Genomic DNA, 21,104 nt, shown 5'->3' on the forward strand with positions numbered 1-21,104 from the left:
CAATTCAAAACGCATTCAGTATATATTGTAAAAATTCGCAGCTTATCTTGTCAACAGCCTTCTGTGGAAAGAGTGATACTGCAGCCAACTGCAAATTCACCCTGAAATTTATTAAGTCAAATAAAGTGCTAATATTACCATTGCTTTGTGTGGGATAACATCTTGAAATGTTAGTGCCATTATCTTACCTTATGATGTCATTTCCACATTCGGCCGTTAATTACCATGCTAAGTGAGATACCTTTCCGGTGTTTGTATATGTATTATGAATGATCCCTTCTGTGTGAGGGTGACCTCCACATTTATTTATTTATTTATGAGTTTTATATAGCGGAAACTTGATCCGAGTATATCAAAGACCTTTACAGAGTAAGCACAATAGCATTAATATTAGGTACATAGAGAAAAGATAAAATATATGGTAATAGTAAAAAGAATAAACGATATACGGTGGGATATGCAAGCATAAAAGCAGCAACTACACGAGTAAACTTGAAGAGTAAATACAAATACATACAAACATTATATATAAGAAGAATCTGATTGACAGTGGCAAGTCCATGGGTTACATAAAGTGTAAATAAAATACACAGCAACATTATATAAAAAAATAAGCTGATATACAGAATGGACATGTGGACGTAAGGTTATGTGGTAGTTAGGTTGGAAAGTTACCAGGTTGGGGAGATTAGATGCATGGTTTTCCTATAGGTGGTGAACGAGCATGGCAACTTAGCACTTACGATCATGACCACTTAGCACTTTATAGAGTGAGCACATTAGCAATAACAAGGGGTGCATAGAGAGTAAATACCAATATATAATAATGGTAAAAATGAGTAAACGAAATAAGGTGGGATACGTAAAACATAATAGATTCCAGAACCCATGTAACACAAAGTGTAAATAAAAATACATATTAACGGGGGGGTGGAGCTAGCGAGTGCGAAGAATGGCTGCCTAGTTCCCGAGCTCCGCCGGCGCCACCACTAAAATCCTGCATTATCCTGCATCGACCGCATTTGGTCGACACCCCCGACACCCACACTGTCCCTGCTGCCACGGGCGACGGTCCGGTCCGCTTGAAAGGACCCGGCTACCCTCCTAACGTTAGTCGGAGGCTCGAGGATCGGAGCGACGAGCGGGCCCGCAGACCGCGGCCTCAAGTGATACCGCCGCCCGGGCTGCGTAAGGGGACGTGCGGCTGCTGGGAAAGCGCCGTCCGCCGACGGTCCCCCTTTTTCTACACCGGGCTGCCGCGGACGCGGCGGGAGTAGGCGGGTGACACTCCGAGAGCTCGTGGCCGCTGCCCGCTACCACAGAGTGCCCACGAGGCGGACGTAGAGCCCGGATCGCCGGTAAGCAGAGGGCCCCAAGGCGCCATTTTGACGCGCTCACGCCTGCACACGGGGGAGGCTGCAGCAACTTCACCAGGAGCGAGAGACTAACGAGGTGGGGGGGCGGAGGCGTGGCAGGTCGCTGAGATCGAGGTGCCCTGACCCCCCCCTACACTACAACTACCGGAGTGAGGAGACAGTTTTGGCTGTGCAGCTGGGAAGGTAGTGGCACCAGCTGCGGCCCACTCCACTGTCCGAACTGCTAGAGCCCATACCAGCTGTATTCTTGGTGGGCAAATCATCGCCATCCCCACGTTTGGACAGGGGCAGCGTTCCTGCAGGGTGTGGCACATTACGACTTGGCTCGGTAAAGCGGGCTTCCTCTGCACACTATCGGGAGGCTGAAGGGGTGTTCTGACTCATTAACACCCCGCTGGGACACTTGAGAAATCCCTGGGCGGAGAGCTGACGGTTTGCCCTACGACGGTCCTCTTTACACCTGCGCTTTTCACCCAGCGACGCGAGGCGGGCACGAGACACCCCCAGGCATGGGGAAAGGGGACAGGACTCAGAGCAAGCTCCCCTTCTCACAGAGGCGACTGCCCATGCCAAGCCCCCCGGCACCGCGTGACGAAGAGACGCATACGGGAGAAGCGCGAGAAGACGACTCAGATATAAAGTCTATGCTCCGCTCCATGGAGCAGAATATACAGTCGAATATAGCGGCGCTGGGAACCAAGATGGACGCCATGTCCTATCGGATGGACCGCATGGCGGAACGCCTTGATAAGCACTCGGAAAGGCATGACATGGCTGAACGGCGGATCACAGAGGTGGAGGAGGCCCAGACGGAGTTGGACACGGCGAGACGGCGGGCGGAGACACTCATCAGAACACTCCAGGATAAGACGGAGGATTTGGAGGCTAGGTCTCGCCGCTGCAATCTACGCATCACAGGCCTTCCGGAGACTACTCAGACGGGGAGGATGGAACTCTTTGTAGAAAAACTGCTCACCACCCTACTAGGTGACGGAGTGTTCTCATCGATGTTCGTCGTGGAACGCGCACACCGCACGCTTGGCCCACAACCTAAACCGGGGCTCCCTCCCCGTCCAGTCATAGCGAAGCTATTAAACTATCGTGACAGAGACACAGCGCTTAGGCTGGCACGAACCAAGGGGGATCTACAATATGAGGGGTCAGTGATTTCCATTTTTCCGGATTTTAAGGCGAGGGTTCAGGAGGCAAGGAAGCATTTCGCCCCTCACAAGAAACGCCTCAGAGACATGGGCCTCGACTATGCAATGTTATACCCGGCCAAGTTGCGAGTGAATAGGCAGGCCACTCACATTTTTTCACTGACCCAGCAGAGCTGCAGAAGGCCTTGAAATCATGGGCCAGGGAGCAGAAAGATGGACTACCTGATAATCAAAAGGAGGCGGACAATGGTCATTTGGACGAATAAGATTGAAGTGGATACCCCAAGCCTAGAGAACGGCGACCTCAAGCAGTGGAATTTGCAGCCCTTGAGTTGGGAAGGTTCTGGTCCCGTGGCTGATCCCCGCAGGGACGTTGTGACAGATAAGTGGGGCTGGGGTTCCAGGGTGAAGACAGACTACTACGGGTTGTGAATCCTCCTGAACACTTGCTCTGAACTTTCCTGGCCCGCTTGCGGGTTGGCGGATTGTGGACACTGTGTGTGGGGTGGAGGGGGTGGGGGGAACAGTCACGAGCTGGCTGGGAGAAATTCTGCAACGGACTGTAGGTTGATGCTTTGATGGTTTCATGGTGGTGCAGGGCGGGGGGAGGGAGGCTGGGCGCTGGAGTTGAGAGTTGGGCGCAGAGTACGAGTAGCCTTGCTACCGTTGCCCCCGAGCGCTTTGCACATGGGGTTGTTGACTTTGTTGCTGGGGAGGGCTGGGTGGGATGGGGACATGCAAGGCCAAATTGGGGTGGGTCTGCTGTGGGTGGAGGGTGGAAAGTTGGGGACTGTAATTGAATACATGTTGTTGCTTTGTTCGACTGCTGTTGCGCTACTAGATGTCTATTGGTTTGCTCCTGTTGTGCACACTACTGCCACATACACACTGCTCCGCCTGTTCGACTTTGTCCCTCCGGGACACCCGAGCCTTTTTCGACATCACTACAATACACTTGTTGCACGACGAGGCTATGGCTGAAGCCAATAGTACACAGAAGGGTACTGCTCCAGATCACTTGCGGGTACTGACATGGAACGTCAGAGGCCTTAACGACTTTAGAAAACTATGTAAGGTCCTCAGCTATCTGCGTAGACACCATATAGACCTCGCTCTCATACAGGAGACACATTTGCCCCTTAACAGCAAAATGTTGACACATAAAGGTTTAGCGGGTTGTAGTGTGGTGGTGGGCTTCACTACCCACTCACGGGGAACACTCACATGGGCCAATCCACGCTCCAAACTCACACTGACGCTCCTAGAGGCGGACCCTGAGGGCCGATATCTAATATGTAGGTGTCGTGGTAAGGGGCATGACTTGATGGTAGTGAATGTGTACGGCCCGAATTACGATTGCCCCGACTTCTACACAAAGTTGGCCCGGAGGGGCAAATCATATGACTACACTAACTTGCTCTGGGGCGGCGATCTCAACTTAGTTCTAGATCCGAATCTTGACAGGTCGGCGGGACCCCCCCGGGCCCTCTCAGCTGCCGCCACTGTGGTCCGGGCTGAGTTAATACAGTTGGATCTCCTTGATGTGTGGCGAGAGCGGCACCATGCTAGAGGGGGATATACACACACTACTCCGCCTATCATGCACTCCACACCCGCATAGATTACTGGTTGGCATCACAACAGCTCTCCAATAGTGTAAGGGATTGCCAGATACTGCCGCGCACCATGTCTTATTTTGATAGAGTTAAAGGTATCATGATGAACGACCTGATATTCTACACAGACAAAACCGCTAAATGGCGTGATATCTTTACAAAAATGCTGTTCACAAAAATGGTAAAAAATATACCACATGGCACAAAAATAACGACCTCAATAACTAAAAGAGGTAATACAGAAGTATGCATTACTATATACAAAACGGGAATAGTGCTGATACAAGCAACTAACAAAGAACTCGAGAAATTTGAGATAACTTTCCAAACTTTAAAGGAATCCATAGTAGGACCTAATCACCAACATAATATAGTAAGACCAAATCACCAACAAAACATGACCCCACCAGATATCACACCCAACAACAACTACCCTGTCACTAGAGACGTCAATTTAACTGACAATCAAATCTCTAACGCCGGAGCTTTATCTGTTACGGCGATGGCAACACCGGAGAATGAGACTGAAAAGATAACGGTGTATAATATCATTGCAAATGAAGAGAAAAACCAGACCGTAAAGGAAGAACCATTGCCGCCATCACACGTGGCCACTCCAACGGAAGAGGGTAGCTCAGATCAGAGTGAGCTCCCCTATGATGAGAACTATGAAAGGAACATAGTAGAGGCTATACACCCTCCCCTACCCCCTTCGAATACGAGACTAGAAGTCCACGGATCCATACCTACAAAAACACCCCCTACACCTAACAATATAAGAAACAATGATGACACCCTCAACAGAATCAGGAATCACAACCAAAGTAAGGATACAACGACAAGTTATGTGGCAACGAGAACAGACTACTCTCAGAGGAGAGCAAATGGCAGAACGCAGACTGCCAGATCTATCTCACTTAAGAAATTACCCAGAACACAGAAAGAAACCAAGGAGCTAAAGAAACTAATAAGCAACATGGCACAAGACTCGTGGAAAGTTTCACAGACAATTGGGAAAATCTGGGAGATGACGTTAAACACGAATTCCAAAATCACACACATCCAGAATCTAATACTCCGACCCAACCGACCAAACCGGACCAACCCCATTCCAGAAGAAGTAGCTCATGCCCTACTTCGATCTTATGAACAACAGGCTCCGAGAAAGGAAGAGATTATCGAAACTATTCCTATCGAAATTGTACCTATTGACCCGAATAGATCGTCCCGAAAGAATGATAGGAAAGCAATCCACCACAACCTACAACATATCCAGGTAAATACAACCGAAATAGAAAATGGAAACAGCGTCAACTCACAGAAAACACTGAACTGCCTACTGCTTAACTGTCGCTCGGCAAATAAACACGCATCAGACATAGCCGCCTTAATCCTCAACAAAGAAATCGACCTGGCCATCCTCACGGAAACATGGCTCAATGAATCATCCTCTCCTACCATGGATCTTCTAGTACCACCACAATACAACATTGTCAGGTTGGACAGACCCAGGAAAGTGGGAGGAGGTATAGCGTGCATCCATCGCTCAGAGATAGAGGTCAACCAATTCCAATCTGACCATATAGAATCATGTGAATACCTTGGTCTTAACATAAGATCACCAAATAATCAAAATTACAACCTACATGCGTTTTACCACCCACCGGGAGATAACGCAAAGTTCACAGAGCATCTTATGGAGATCATAACTGCTAACTCTAACCCAGATGCCAACAACATATTCCTAGGTGACTTTAACCTCCACTGGGATGACGGCAATGATAATATGGTCAATTCGATCAAAGACTTCCTCAAGGAGCTAAACCTCTCGCAAATATGCACCCAGCCCACTCACTCACAAGGAGCGACTTTAGACTGGATAATTTCTAGAAACAAAGAAATCTCAATCACCGCTATAGACCCGTGTGATTGGTCTGATCATCACGCCATAACATTCGTGATACCGACAATGAAAAAGGGCAGGAACACGCAACCTCGCAAGGTCAAAAAACTGATACGAGATACAAAAGAAGCTAATATTGAACGATTGGTTGAAAGATGTGAGAAAGACCTGAAGCCACGCAACAACGAGCAGAATGTAAAGGAGCTGACTGATCATTACATAACCTCAATCGGTAATATAGTCAATGACACCTTACCTCAAAAACTGAAAAGTGTCTCGGAAAAGCCCAAAAATCCTTGGTTTAATGAGGCTTTGAACGAGGACAGGCGAAAACTGAGAATGGCAGAAAGGAAATGGAGACAACATCCCTCCTCCCCCGAACTGAAGGCCCTCAGAAAAACAAGAAAACAATATAATCTAAAGATAACTAGCGCCAAAAAAGAATTTATAAGGGCTGAACTGGACAATGCCATAAACAGACCTCGAAAACTCTTCGAGATCCTAAAACAACAGTCAAACAAATTAACCAAAACGGCCCAAGAGAACCCAAAGAATCCCATAAGTTGTGAGAAATTCTCCTCATTTTTCATGGATAAAACTAAACTGCTAGAAGCTGAGCTCACAAATGCAGCGGCTAACCTCACGACCCATCCCGTTACCAAAAATAAGGCGAACACGACAACGGAAGATCCCCCAACAAAAAATAAGGCAAGTTGGGATACATTCGAACTATACAACCAGGAAAAGATCGCCAAAACTCTAGCGGAACTTAGACCCAACAACCACTACCAAGACCCGCTACCGGCAAAATGTGTAAGAGAAATCAGCCACACTCTAGTTCCAATCTGGACCGAGATAATAAATGCCTCACTATCACAAGGGACCCTCCCTGACTGCCTAAAAACGGGGCAGGTAGTTCCCATCATCAAAAAACCGACAGCAGATGCAACTGACCCAAACAATTATCGACCAGTGACCAACATCCCTTTACTGGCCAAACTTATTGAGAAATGCGTGCAAGGCCAACTGAGTCAACACATCGCTAAGTTCTCACTATTAGATGACTGCCAGTCAGGTTTCAGAACCGGACACAGTACTGAAACTGCGATATTACATATTGTGGATGACGCCTTACAAGCCCTTGACCAAAATCATGCATGCCTACTGATTCTACTAGACTTGTCATCAGCATTTGACACGGTAAATCATGAGATACTGATGACCAGACTACATGACAGGATGGGTTTATCTGGAAACGTTCTGAAGTGGTTTAACTCCTTCCTGCAGAACAGGACTCAGCTATTCCTGGTCAACCAAGCAATCTCCTCCCCATGCCCTAACACAATAGGGGTCCCTCAAGGTACAACGCTATCCCCAGATCTCTTCAACTTATATGTAGAACCTCTCACAGAGATTCTTCGGAATTCACAGATCTCCTACCACATGTACGCAGACGACACGCAAATATATATGAAGATTGCCTGCAGTGATGACATTGACCTTATGAATGAAACTCTAAAGAAAGCGTTGCATTGGCTAACAGCCAACCATTTGAAACTTAATGCCAACAAAACAGAATTCCTGTTAATCTCACCGACAAGGAGTCAACCAGAGGTAAAGGAATGGGCTAAAATGGTGACTGCGCTTAACTGCACTCCGACCCTTGTTAATTCAGCCAAATCTCTAGGAATTACACTAGACGAGAACCTAGACATGAAAGAACATATCAATGCAATGGCCAAGAGCGCCCATTTCCATTTGAACTATCTAAGGAAACTGAAACCCTTTATCTCAGAAGCAGATCTAAAACTTGCTATCCAATCGCTAGTTATCTCAAGGATCGAATATGGCTGCACTACGTTAGCTGGCCTACCAAAAACATCCACTGCTCCGCTAAAAGCCTGTCTCAACGCAGCGGCAAGACTTATCACGGGAACGAGGAAATTCGATCACATATCTCCCCACCTGAAGGCACTAAACTGGTTACCCTACGATGCTAGAATTAAAATGAAGATGGCCTGTATCACACACAAAGCGGTCCACTACAACACGCCGAGATATCTAGCCAAGAAAATCAAGCTATCGGGAGGTAACAGATCAACGAGAAGCGCTAAAGAGTTGCTACTACGGCCGGCCTTCTTCCAGAAAAAAAAGACCTATGACCGAGCTTTTTCGGGAGCCGCCCCCAGAGTCTGGAATTCACTCCCACCCTACATCAGGAAGATTCATAATATTGCAGCATTTAAAAGGGAACTGAAAAGCCATATGATGAGTAAATACCCTACATAGAGATGACCACAGACCAGTGGCACAAACTTTTTACGCCAAAGAGGACGGGAGCCATCATAAACAATTGGAAGACCAATAAGACAAATGTCTAACCACTCTAGCTATGACTATCCACTCAAGCCTCGGCTGTACACCCTATCGCTACCTCATATTTAGGTGTTATCTGCACTATGTCTCACACCAAAGATACTACCCCTACCTTGTCATGTGAATATTTATGATCGTTACAACTAGCCATACCCATTCTATTCTTTGGTAATTACTCTGACATTGCTCTGATAATAATTTACAATCCTACCTCATCGAACTTGACTGTACGACTATGACACAACCTAAACCATATGCACCACTTATCGCTAAGTGATCAGGCGTTAGGAATATATTTATTTAATCACCCTAGATAGCATATTGCCTCCTACCTTCCATATTTGTTTTTGCTGTTTTAATTGCTACTATAATGTCAATTTATTAACCTTCTATGTCAGTTTGTAACCACCCTAGATAGTATATCGCCTTCTACCTCCATATATGTTTGCTGCTATAATTGCTTATATAATGACAATCTGTAATCTCATATGTAAAGCGCTCTGATACCCACGGGTCTTGTCCGCGCTATATAAAACACTATAAATGAATAAATAAATAAATGTCTGATCACTCTCCACTCCTCCTGATTCTGGAGACGCCGGTGCATAGAATCCCACCCTTTACGTGGCGTTTCCCCCCGTACTCCCTATTGGATGAGGCCTTTCGAGGTGAAATCGCTAACGAAATCGATGGCTTTTTTGAAACTAATGCGGGCTCTGTGGAGAGCATCCAGACGTTATGGGAGGCATTCAAGGTATACGTGCGCGGGATAGTCATGGCCAACCACTCCAGTGTCCTGAAATCGATTAGGCAGAGACTCCAACATCTTGAGAATCAGATCTCTGATCTGGAAGAAAGGCAGCGGGCGGACCCTGGGGGTGGAGCACTGGAGCAAATTAAACAGCTGGTGATGGAATACAATGCAGAAGCAGACAGGGAGGTGCACCATATGGGGAAATACGCCACTGCCCGCACCTATGGCGAAGGTGATAGACCTGGCTCTCTCCTGGCCAAATTAGTCCGCAGTGAGAGGCGTCAACTGAGAGTGGGCGAGCTGGTGTCGAGTTCGGGGGAGACTCTTACCGAAGAGTGGCAGATACTCAAGGAATTCAGGCAATATTACTCCACCCTTTATAAGTCAAGGTCAACGGGAATGGAGGAGGCGATTGACGACTACTTGAGTTATATCAAAATGCCTCTGCTGTCCAACTCGCAGAGAGAATTCCTCATGATGCCCATACAAAAGGAGGAAATAGTGGAGGCGCTGGAGAGCATGCGCTCAGGTAGTGCCCCTGGGGCCGATGGGTTAACTGTTGGCTTTTACAAGGCCTTCAAAGACCAATTGGTGCCCTTCCTCTCCACGCTATTTGACGACATATGCATGGAAGGCAGCATGCCTGCTACCATGCGGGAAGCTCTCATTGTAACGCTCCTGAAGCCTGGGAAGCCCTCCACTGAGTGCGGCTCATACAGACCACTGTCCCTGATCAATGTCAACGCGAAGCTCTATGCCAAAGTCCTAGCGACACGCCTAGCATTACTCGCTCCGGAACTGGTAGCCCCGGAACAGGCCGGATTTATCCCGTCCAGGAACCTCACGTACAATATACGCACGGTACTAGGAACGATGCAGCATGTGTAGCCAGAGAATAAGGCGCTGGCAGTCTTCCTCGATATGGAGAAGGCATTCGACTCTGTGGAGTGGCCCTATATGTCGAGAGTGCTTAGGAAGATGGGATAGGGCGAACCCTTTCTACAAATGATAGGCGCCTTGTACTACAAACCAACGGCCAGGCTGCGGCTGGGTGATTGAGTCTCTGAAGCTTTTGACATTTGCAGGGGCACCAGACAGGGCTGCCCCCTTTCACCGTTATTATACGCCCTGGTGGCGGAACCCTTAGCGTGTGCTCTGAGGGAATATCATAGTTATGCAGGCGTTAGTTTCCCTACCTACAAGATTTGCATCTCCACGTACGCGGATGATACGCTCCTGTATATTAGAGACCCGGAGCTCAACCTCTCCCCTGTGCTAAGAGAAGTGGTACAGTTTGGCGCGCTGTCCGGATTACAGGTGAATTGGAAGAAATCGGTGGCGTTCCCTCTGACCCCGGTGACAAGTAAATTTGTTATGGACTACCCTTTACAGTGGTCTGACGACCCGATACGATATCTGGGCATACAGCTACATCTGGATCCAGACATCTTACTTAGAGAAAACTATGGCATTGCCTACAATAAACTAACTGAGGATGTGGACAGATGGTGTAAACTGCCGTTGTCCCTGTCGGGCCGCATCGCTCTAATGAAGATGATTGTACTCCCGAGGTTCTTATTCCTCTTCCATAATATTCCGGTGATTCTCTCTAGAGCCTTCTTTAAAATGTTGACGCAGACTCTCACACGGCTGGCTTGGGGAGGTAAACAGCCGCGGGTCCAGTGGCAAGTTCTGACGCTCCCGTACGAACAAGGTGGCCTAGGGGCCCCGGAGATGTATTACAGGGTCGCGCAGGCGACTCACTTGCACACATGGATACATGGGGATCGTAATATTCCGCATGTGGTGCTCGAGACTCTGTTCACTGATCCCCTCCCCCCACCGGCTACAGTATTTGAGCCAGCCACGCGTTGAGTGGGATTTCTGGATTCGATCTCATCGACGAACCATGCCTGGCACTCCCTGGCCAAGAGACAGGAATGTGCTCTCCTATACTCCCCGCTTGTGCCGATTGAGTGGGCCGTGTGGCTGGCACCGCTACGGGAGAAAGGGGTCACGCGCGCCCTTAAACAACTAGGCATCTTGAAACTGGGGGACCTATTCAAGGACGGGACGGTGGTTACGTGGGAACAGTTTGCCCCTTCCCGAACCTCGGAGACGTTGCTACACCGCTTTCACCTGCACAGGGTCCGGGCTGCGTTTCATGAGCTGCTGGGTCCGACTATGGCGGAACCTCCCGAACTCCCAGAACTGACATATGTCATAAAAACGCCTTCGCCGAGCCACTTGATCTCGCGGCTATACAAGTCAGGCCAGCATCATAGGGAACAGCCGCTCATGAAAGCCCGGTTGGCGTGGCAACAGGACCTCAACACACCAATCGACGACGCAATGTGGAAATACTGCTGCCAGAACACTAGAAAGGTGTCACTCAACGCCAGGCACAGACTTATCCACTTTAAATTTCTACAACGTGTGTACTACACCCCAGAACGCTTACATAGATATGGACTCAGACAGACGCCGGAGTGCGAACGTTGCCACGCACAGGTGGCGGATTTCATGCATCTGGCATGGTCCTGCCCGGGAGTTAACAAATTCTGGGACGACATTTTTCAGGAATTAGGATTGATACTTGAGCTGGAGCTCCCGGCTGACCCGGCGCTGGCGTTACTGGGCCATACAAAGATTCTGCCACCGGCGACACGTCGCCTAGCAGATATGGGGTTACTAATGGCTCGGCGTGCGGTGGCACTCTGCTGGATGCGAGGTCCGCTTCCGTCCAAACACAGATGGGCCAGGGATATGCTGTATAGCTGCACCCAGACACAGCTCTATAGTGAGCTCCAACCCCCTGTCAGCAGACCGAAAAACTTCTGGGGCCTGTACCTGACTTACAGATCCACTAAGGACTCTGCGGATGCGGCTCAGGAGGAGACAGAGGAGGGGCAGGAAGGGGAGGAGGGCTCAGAGGATCTGTTAAACAGTACCCAATAGCTCGAGTGGGATGGTGGACAAGACATATTGAACCCAAGGAACGCTGGAGGGGCACATGACAAATAGACAACACTTGCACGGGGGGCACATAGTGCGAGGGGTCTGGCGGGAGAGGGAAGGCAGTGGGGTGGGACGATAAGAAGTGGGCATTGAGTGGGGTAGGGTGGCACACTGAACCCAAGCGGCAGAGCAATGGCGGAGGTAGACGCATAGGCAGTCGGGGGGGGGGTTGGGCGGGATTGTTGCGGGAGTTCAGTCAGATTCTGGTTAGGTTGGCGGACACACACACTCCGCCGTAAGATCCACTACATCACTGCATCCATCAATACACACTCACTTAGGAAGGGGGGGTGGGGTGATGGGGGTAAGCGTGCTTAGGATACAGATCGGGCAGCACACTCTAAGATATTGTTTCTACTCTCTGTACTGTGATTGCCATGGTTTGCTGCCGGCCCCAGGGTTGTAGGCGAGAAGCTGTGTGTGTGTACTGATGTCAAATAAAAGTTTATAACCAAAAAAAAAAAAATATATACATATTAACGATAAATCACAGAAAAATACGAAAGATAGCGTATGTAATAGTTCAGAGGTAGTTGTGGAAGGGGAATGCAAGGGTGGGGAAGGTAGCTGCTGCTCAGTTTTTCGGGAGGTGGAATAGTATAGCAGTACGTGAGGGGTGTAGTGTAACATAGGTCCAAGACTCAGGCAAGTTACGATGTGACAGGAGGTAAAGGGCATTTGGAGGGTGGGGTCTAAACAGGGAACAGGGGCGAGGCCAAGACCTCAATGATAGAGGAATTAGTCTTAAACATGCATTTCATAAAAAATATATATAAAAGTGCAATCATATGATCTGAAAATACTATATACATTCTTCCGGTAAATCTGCATTTCCCTTGAAATATAACCCTTCTAAAGCTCTTCTATGACTGCAAATCACTCATTTATTTAATTTTCAGCACCCTTATCACATTCAACCTTTGAAAGAACTAGCCCCTAGATGCATCAAGCACCCATTCTGCAAATTCCAATTTGCAAAAAATACCGAATCGCAAATTGGAATTCGCAGAATGGGATGCATCAAAAAATGCGCTCACAAAATGCGAATTGCAATCGGCCGCAATCGCCGAATGCGAATTTTGCAAAATCGCACAAAAATCGCAGAATCTCCTGTTTTTCCACCCGAAATTGCAATTTTGCAATTACCGAAATCGCAAATTGCGATCTCGCAAATTGCGAGATCGCAAAAACGGGAAGTCGCATTTTGAGCACAATGATGACATCACAACCAGGAAGTAAGCAGTTCCCTTACTCATTTGGAACACAGAGCTGGAAAAAGGAGGAGGCACAGCACTGAGCTCTAAGAGACGCACCCTGCAGCCCCACAACAGAACATACATTCAACACCAGAATGTCCCAGGATGCAGCAGGATCCGGTGAAACTGGCAGGAAAAGAAAAATCAAGTTTTCCGAACAGGAGCTGGAGTTCCTGATTGAGGGAGTCAGCAGGGACCATGACAAGCTTTTTGGGAAGCTATCAAGGAAGGTGCCCGAGGCTGACAAAAGGCGCATTTGGCTGAATATCAGGGCGAAGGTAAAGGCCGTAGGAGTGACCCAGCGGTCAATCGATGACCTAAAGAAGAGGTGGTATGACCTCAGAGGCCATGCCAAGGAGCGCTTAGCAGAGAGGCTGGGAAGCGACGGGCCACAGGAGGAGGATACCCCACAGTTGCCGCCAACACACCACTCGAGGACCTGGTTGAGGACACCATCAACTCTGCAGCCTGCGTGGGGGTCACTCAGCTGGACACCTCCCGACCCATACAACAATCCCAAGGTAAGAGCCATGCAACTGCGACCCCGTCCCCTAACAATGCCCATGCCCCCAGAGCTAGCCATTTAATAACCCCAGTAATGCAGTCCATGCACATCAGAAATGCCCTATTGCATTGTGGGACGTGTAGTGTGATAATAGTTCCCTGATAGCCACACACAGCCAGAACTGTCAAGTGAAACATATCCCTAAAGCCAGTCAGGGAATGCAAGCCTGCATGCATGTTGCAACATCCCATCTGCAAGATTCATATTCATATTCATATAATTAATCATGCACCCATTTACATCACAGGTGCTGCAGAAGCAGAGACCACAGACAGCGAGGCACTCTATATCGAGGAGACCCCAGAGGAGACGGAGGGAGAGAGCCATCCTGCCCCACAACCTGGACTGTCACACACACCTGCACCTGCACCAGTACCACCACCTCCCCATACGGACAGAGCCACTCCTGCAGCCACAGGAGGAGTGCAACCACCCCAGGTGTCACGCATGGCAGTGGCACAGGCCCCACCACCACCCAGAAGGCAGACACGCCGCACAGCCACTGTGCGGTCGCAGGCAAGCGGCCGTTGAGGCAGCAGCGCAACGTGGCCACACGAGCAGACAGGGAGCAACAAGCCCAAGATCCAGGGCTAGGGATCGAACGCCGAATGCTAGCTGTGCACCGCAAGCAGGCACAGCACATGGCATCCATACAGCTGCAGCTGTACAAGACTGCACGCAATGTCAATCAGCTCACCGAAAGTGTGCAGGAGTTTAATTTAATGACTGTCAACTTTAACAGGGGCAATCTCCACCATTCTCATTTGATGAATATTACATAAATGTGACACCAGCAACTTCCAAGCTCTTTCCCTTTACTACCAAAACGTTGCTGCTTTCGAAAGGCCATATCAATATAGACCATTACTCATATGTCACTTTTAGTGGATTCCTTAAGTTATCAACTCAGGTTGTGGTGGGATTCTTTTTCCTTTTGTGGATTCAAACACATCATATTACCACTTGTGGTAGCCTTCATCTCATAGTACTAACAAATCAACTCCCTTAAATGAGCAAAGCTGTACATCACTGAAAATTCTTGACAAAAGAAACACCTAACACGACTCTTAGCAATGTTAGCATCATAACCCAAAATGCCCCTGCCTGAAGCAAATCTCAATATGGTTTAGATTTCACAATGATTAGATTCACACGAGTATGCATTCTCCTTAATTTCTCCTCTACCTAATATCACAGCCTTAAGTTGAAACACTTAAGGTGCCTCCCCTCAGGTCTTCTGACTACATGGATAGTTAAATACATTTTCCCATACTCAATTTCCAGAGATCCAACCTACTCTGTGTCACTGAATCCAAACCTCAAAGAATGTAGCAATCGATTTAATCTGGATTTTTCCCAAAGAATTTTTTAAAAATGTATTCAGCATTCGTGGCATACCGTATTTTATTGAAGGAATTTATTTATGCAATTTTATTTATCAAGTTTATGGCTCTAGGATACTAAAGTGTTTTCAAGTGAAATAGGGGATAATCAAATAATGAGTGAAATGACACAAAGGTGACAATGTGAAATCGTACATAAGAAGACAATATATGTATAGTGATGCGTTTAAATACAAATGGACATTGTAATATAAAGAAAAAAATCAGCAGAGTATATACAGTGCATGAAAAGAAAGCACATTATAATCAATATGCGTGGGAGAGCCTTTGAGTGCAAATTCTAAATATTTAGAGAGAGTTGAGTGAGGATGAAGACGGATTTCCAAGTGGTGAAGTTGGAGAGTCAGTTAAGGGAGTCATTAATGATAAAATAAAGATTTGAGGGTATTTGGAAGAGATGTCTGAAAGACTTGTAGCAGGTTAGGAGGAAGAGTAAGTTGAGTTGAGACACATTAATACGGGGCAATACAAACACAATGAGAAATGTAGAAAACTGGGAGCGTAATTGTAGTGTCTTTGGAAAAGAAGACGTTTAAGCTCCTTCTTGAAGTTAATTAGAGAGGTAGTGGTGCAAAAAACTGGGGGAAGAGTGTTCCAAATTCTGGTACCACTACGAGAGACAAGCATTGTGCTACTCTTCACTCTGATTTTCAATCTATTCATTCAGCTCCAGAACCATGAAGGGTTAACTACAGAAATACAGAATCATAAAACATAGCCCCAATTAGTCAGGCTAAGGCAAAACCTCAAGAGTCAAACTCATATAGAGTACTGACAGCATCTGTATAAAAAAAATCTGAGACAAATGGAAAAAGTCTTAAGAGAAAATGACCCTCTGAAAAAATGATTTCTACAGTACTAAAGGCCAAGAATGTTTATACAAATTCAGCATGGTATGAAGATACTTAGGGTTGCCTTGGTAAATCAGAACACCAACGTAATGCTTTAAATCTTTAACACTAACCCATTTCTGAATGTAAGAGAAATCTTCTACTTACTTTCTCAGAAACTGCACTCAGGAGGTGATCAGCACAAAATGAACCGTTTGTCAAAGAATGGCTCATAGAATTAACATTCCCTCCGCAAAACCTCCAGTGGAAGTCCTTTGGGTCCGCGATGGAAGCTCCATTCACAATTTCTAACACAATGGTTAACTTTTGCATCTTTGACTTCATTTACTCAGTGCTCACCAGAAATGAGAGAAGTGATCGTTTACAGTGCTCAGCAATTAGGAGGGGCGAAATAAGGAGTGAAATGAGCAGAAGACCCAACCAATACTGTATCCATATTTTAAAAAATGCCATCTCACACGAAAATGTGGAATGACTATTTAACAGTATTAACTACAAAGCAACATATTAAATTAGTTTCCAGTACAAGATTAAAAAATCAGTTATGATACTATGCACCATTAACATTTTCAAATTTCTGAAATAATTTTCGCCCATCCAGCATTTAAAAAAAAGCTACTACATATCCCTCCTCTGATTATTTTTAAATAATCACTTAACCACATTAGTAACTTTATTAATCAGTCAAGAGTATTATGATGTCTTCAGGTTCTTATTTGCTTCATCAGTTGAAAAAGTCAATACCGGTAATCGTCTAGTTCAAAATTATTTGATCTTTTTCTTTTCCTTGAAGAATTATCTTTCTAACCATACATTCTATTAGTTTTAATAAGATAAATAGGGACATTGCACAAATCAATGTTATATTTATTGGTGTTAACGCTGTTTATAAAACCCCACCACCAAAACTGTTTAGCCACTGTTTTACCTTTCTAAAACTACTTTCTATTTTCTTTACCAAAGATCCTATAGCTTCCCACAAACCTGGTTCTTCTAATGAACTAATCTCATTAGTCAAATTAGTTATGTTAGTAATTTAAGAGTCCATCATTCAACAAAAATCTGGAATGTATGTACAGCACTTCTTCACCTTAATTACTTTATAGACACTGTGTTCTTTTGCCAAGAGCATAACTAAAGTGAGGCAGTTCGGCATCATCATTGCTCCAGTTTCTAACATCTCTATTTTTACTAATTTAAAAGACACTGCAGTATCCACAGCAAGTCTATCTACAACTCTAGATCATTTCTTAATTTTTAACATCTTTCATCGCTATTCCCATTGGAGGAATAATAGCCCCTAAAATGTTCATAACAATTTGATCAACATTTCTTTTCACTCTTACCAAACCCTGTTCCTCTTCTAATTCTTCTGCATGATACATTCTAGAGAAAACTACAGCTAAATAAAATTAACCCACCCTTTTCTTTGACAAATGATTGAAATAATCAGTTGGGGTTGCTCCGCATAACGCTGACATTGCTGTCCCTCCACCAGCCATACCGGTGTCCTACCTTCCTGCTGCTCCCGTTGACCTCTACCCCCGCTGCCGCTGCCTCCTGTGACCAGGCGCGGCCGCCGAGTGGGGGAGACAAGAACTACTTTCCCCAGGAGCCTCCACCACCACGCCCATGACCAGAACGCACCCGGAGGCGCTTAAAAACATCTTGCATCTCCTGCATCGCGGGACGCGCGCGGGACCTGCCGGGCTAAGCCTGGGCAAAAGGCGGGCTGTCTGTGGCCGTCGGGGGCCGCAGAAGGCCGGGCTGGGCCACCCCCCTTTGCACTTGCCGATTGCTGCCATAGGACACCAAAGGTACTGTTTTGTTCGTGTGTGTAAATCTGAGGACCCAAGGAGGGGATGGTCTCCCTTCCTGCTTGACCATTCGTGACTGCTATCAAGTCATTGCTTCAGTTCAAAAGGGATTGTATCCCATCCCCTGTAACTTTTTATTGTACTGTTGGCTAATTCCTCGTTGCTGCCTAAGTGTTGTTCCCTTTCATCTTTTTCATTGCCAGTGATGGGAAAACGGAAGGTTATGGAGGGAGGGGGCGTGCCTGCCAGCAAAAAGGGGAAAAAGGCAAAACAAACGTTGCATGCTGCTATGAACTGTGTCCTGACTAGAATCGAGGACATAGTGGCAGATTGTGAATTAGCCCTAGTTAACAATGGCAGTGCGAACTTAGCCACTTCCGTGCACAAATCCCCTGGTGCCGCATCCAAGCCACAAAAAAAGTGCATTCCCGCTATGTTTAAGAGTAGGAATCCTGAGGGGCAGATCCATGGTGCTTTGTCTGGGGAAACATCCTTTACAACGCAACTTTGACCACGCAGTGCCTTTACGACGCAACTATTACAACGCATGTCATTACAACGCATTGCGCTGGGGGGCGCTCTAGGATAGGGAATAGATTTAATTTACTATCCAACACCTTCCCTACTATCCACGGGGACTGGAGTTGGAATAGTAAATTAAACTATTCACTATCCAGCTCCCCTAAGCGCTATGCGTTGTAACAGCATGCGATGTAAAAACTGCGTTGTAAAGGCATGTGTGGTAAAAGCATGCGTTGTAATGTCATACATCCCTTTGTCTGTGGCAGGTCCATGTCCCTATCCTGCCACTCTGGGCCCATCGGAGCAGGGGCCCGGTGGGGGGCCGGGTCGGGATCTAGCCGTGCTTCAATTGGTTCCATGCTCCAATAGGTTTGCTCCATTGGATCCTGAGTACGTAGCTATGGTGGAAATAGCTGGAGCAACATTGAGGGGCAATTGCGATGGAGACAATGGAGGGGGGAAACCTTGTGGTGATCCGTGTAGGAACATCGAGCAAGAGTTTTTGGAGAGGATTCAGATCCTGGAAAGGCTGGTGGCAACCCTAACTGTGAAGGTGGAGGGTCTGGCACAAGGGATAATGACCAGAAACTCCGACCCCCATGTCCCTCTCCCACGGGGCCATCCAAACATCGCTAAGGTGGCAACCACTGACCGACATAGAACATTCTCATCCGTGGTTGCCACCCCTGCGATTACTAAGCCAACGGGTGGTGGGATGGTTAAAGGTGTAACAGGTACCTCTGGTTCCCACGTAGATTCAGTGAGTAGAAGCTTGCCAGCAGGGCCCCCCAAAGGACAAGCTCCATCTATAAGACCCCAGCAATCAGTGGCCTGCTCCATTGTAGAAGCCAATAGTTTCCCAACTACCTTGGGTGCACGAGGATCTTTACCAACTCGCCCCGTGGCCAGGCCAATTGTGTACATGAACCATGTCCCCAAAATGGCTATGGTAGGGGGCTACAAAACCGAGGAGTCAATTCACAATAAATCAATTCACTGGCTGAGGCACACTAGAGGGTGCAGGTCTGTCATCAGAGAGGACATGATGAGAGTAAAGCGGATATGTAGGGCTGATTCGACAACGGACTGTGTGGAGTTGGAATGTTTTGACCCGACTATAGCTGAGAACTTACTAACCCTGGACTATAGAACATCACCTCCTGAGCATTCCTCCATCCAGATTCGCCGGTTTCCTCTGTGGTCACAGGCCCGTGTACCAGATGATTCCGGATTATGCCAAAGCGACTGACTAGAGAGCACATATACTACTCCCTTGGGCTCTGATCTGTACCCGTGTCTGGCAACCCAAGACCGAGTCGCTGCAGACCCCGCGATTAGCAGTGAGCTGTTGGTTGGTAAGGATACCAATATGGGAAGAGGGCTAACTAGCAATGATAACACCAGTGAGAAAACACTGGGCGTAATCCGGTTCACATCTTGGAACATAGCAGGCCTACAAAGAAATCTAGCTGACCAGGACTGGAATGACTTCATAGGAAACTATGACATCATTCTATTCCAGGAAACATGGAGCCTGGTCCCTCTACACAAGCCAGGCTTCACTACATACCACATCCCCGCAATTACATCAGGTAGAGGGCGCCCATCAGGGGGGCTCACCATTTGGTTGAGCATTGAGTTGAACCTGCAAGTATTGCAGCATGACACTCCATCTCAGGACATTTTACATATCTCAATGAAAGGGAATGAGGTTAACAAACCCTTGGAATTCTTTAATATTTATGCAAGAGGGTCTACGGATGCCCAGTCAAGCTCCATTATATCAGTTCTTGATACTGAACTGTCGACTATAAATACAAACACAGGGATTATTGTTGCTGGCGACTTTAACAGCACCTTTGAGCCCCTGTGCAATGAAGATATCCTGGGTATAGGGGACGTGGATTCAAGGTGGGCTATCCCTTAACTTACTCTGGCACCGATTAAGAGATGGACCCAGAGAGCGGTCCAATTAAACGCCTTAACGCTTGAGCACAACCTGAGAGCAGCGAATGGCAGAACTAGATCTGATCCAACGGGAGCTTTTACTTATAATAGCTGCAGGTCTCCATCACGCATTGATTATATAATGCTTGATGTGGGGTCATGGGCCGACCTTATTGACATGGAGGTGGTCCCTAGGTGCAATAGTGACCACAACCCACTATGTATGCAGCTGAGGCGTGCACAGGATACTACTTCCATTGAACCGTCTGGCCCTTTGAGGCAGCAGACTAGGGAGGTAATTCCTTCTAATTCCTGTCGTCATCTGAGATGGATCAAGGTGGCAACCCAGGAACTCACCTTGGGAAATATCAAGGGTGTTGTTAATTCTAGTATCCTGGAACTGGACGAAATAATGAATTCCCTCCCAGTGACACCCTTGGAGTCCCAGCTTACAAAAGTTTACAACAAGGCCATGGGGACGATAGGTGAGCTCTTTCTGGTTAAGGAGAAAGATGGTCGTAAGTTCTTTCGCCCAAAGGT

This window comes from Lissotriton helveticus, chromosome 3_1 (assembly GCF_964261635.1).
Source record: "Lissotriton helveticus chromosome 3_1, aLisHel1.1, whole genome shotgun sequence".
NCBI classification, from domain to species: Eukaryota; Metazoa; Chordata; class Amphibia; order Caudata; family Salamandridae; genus Lissotriton; species Lissotriton helveticus.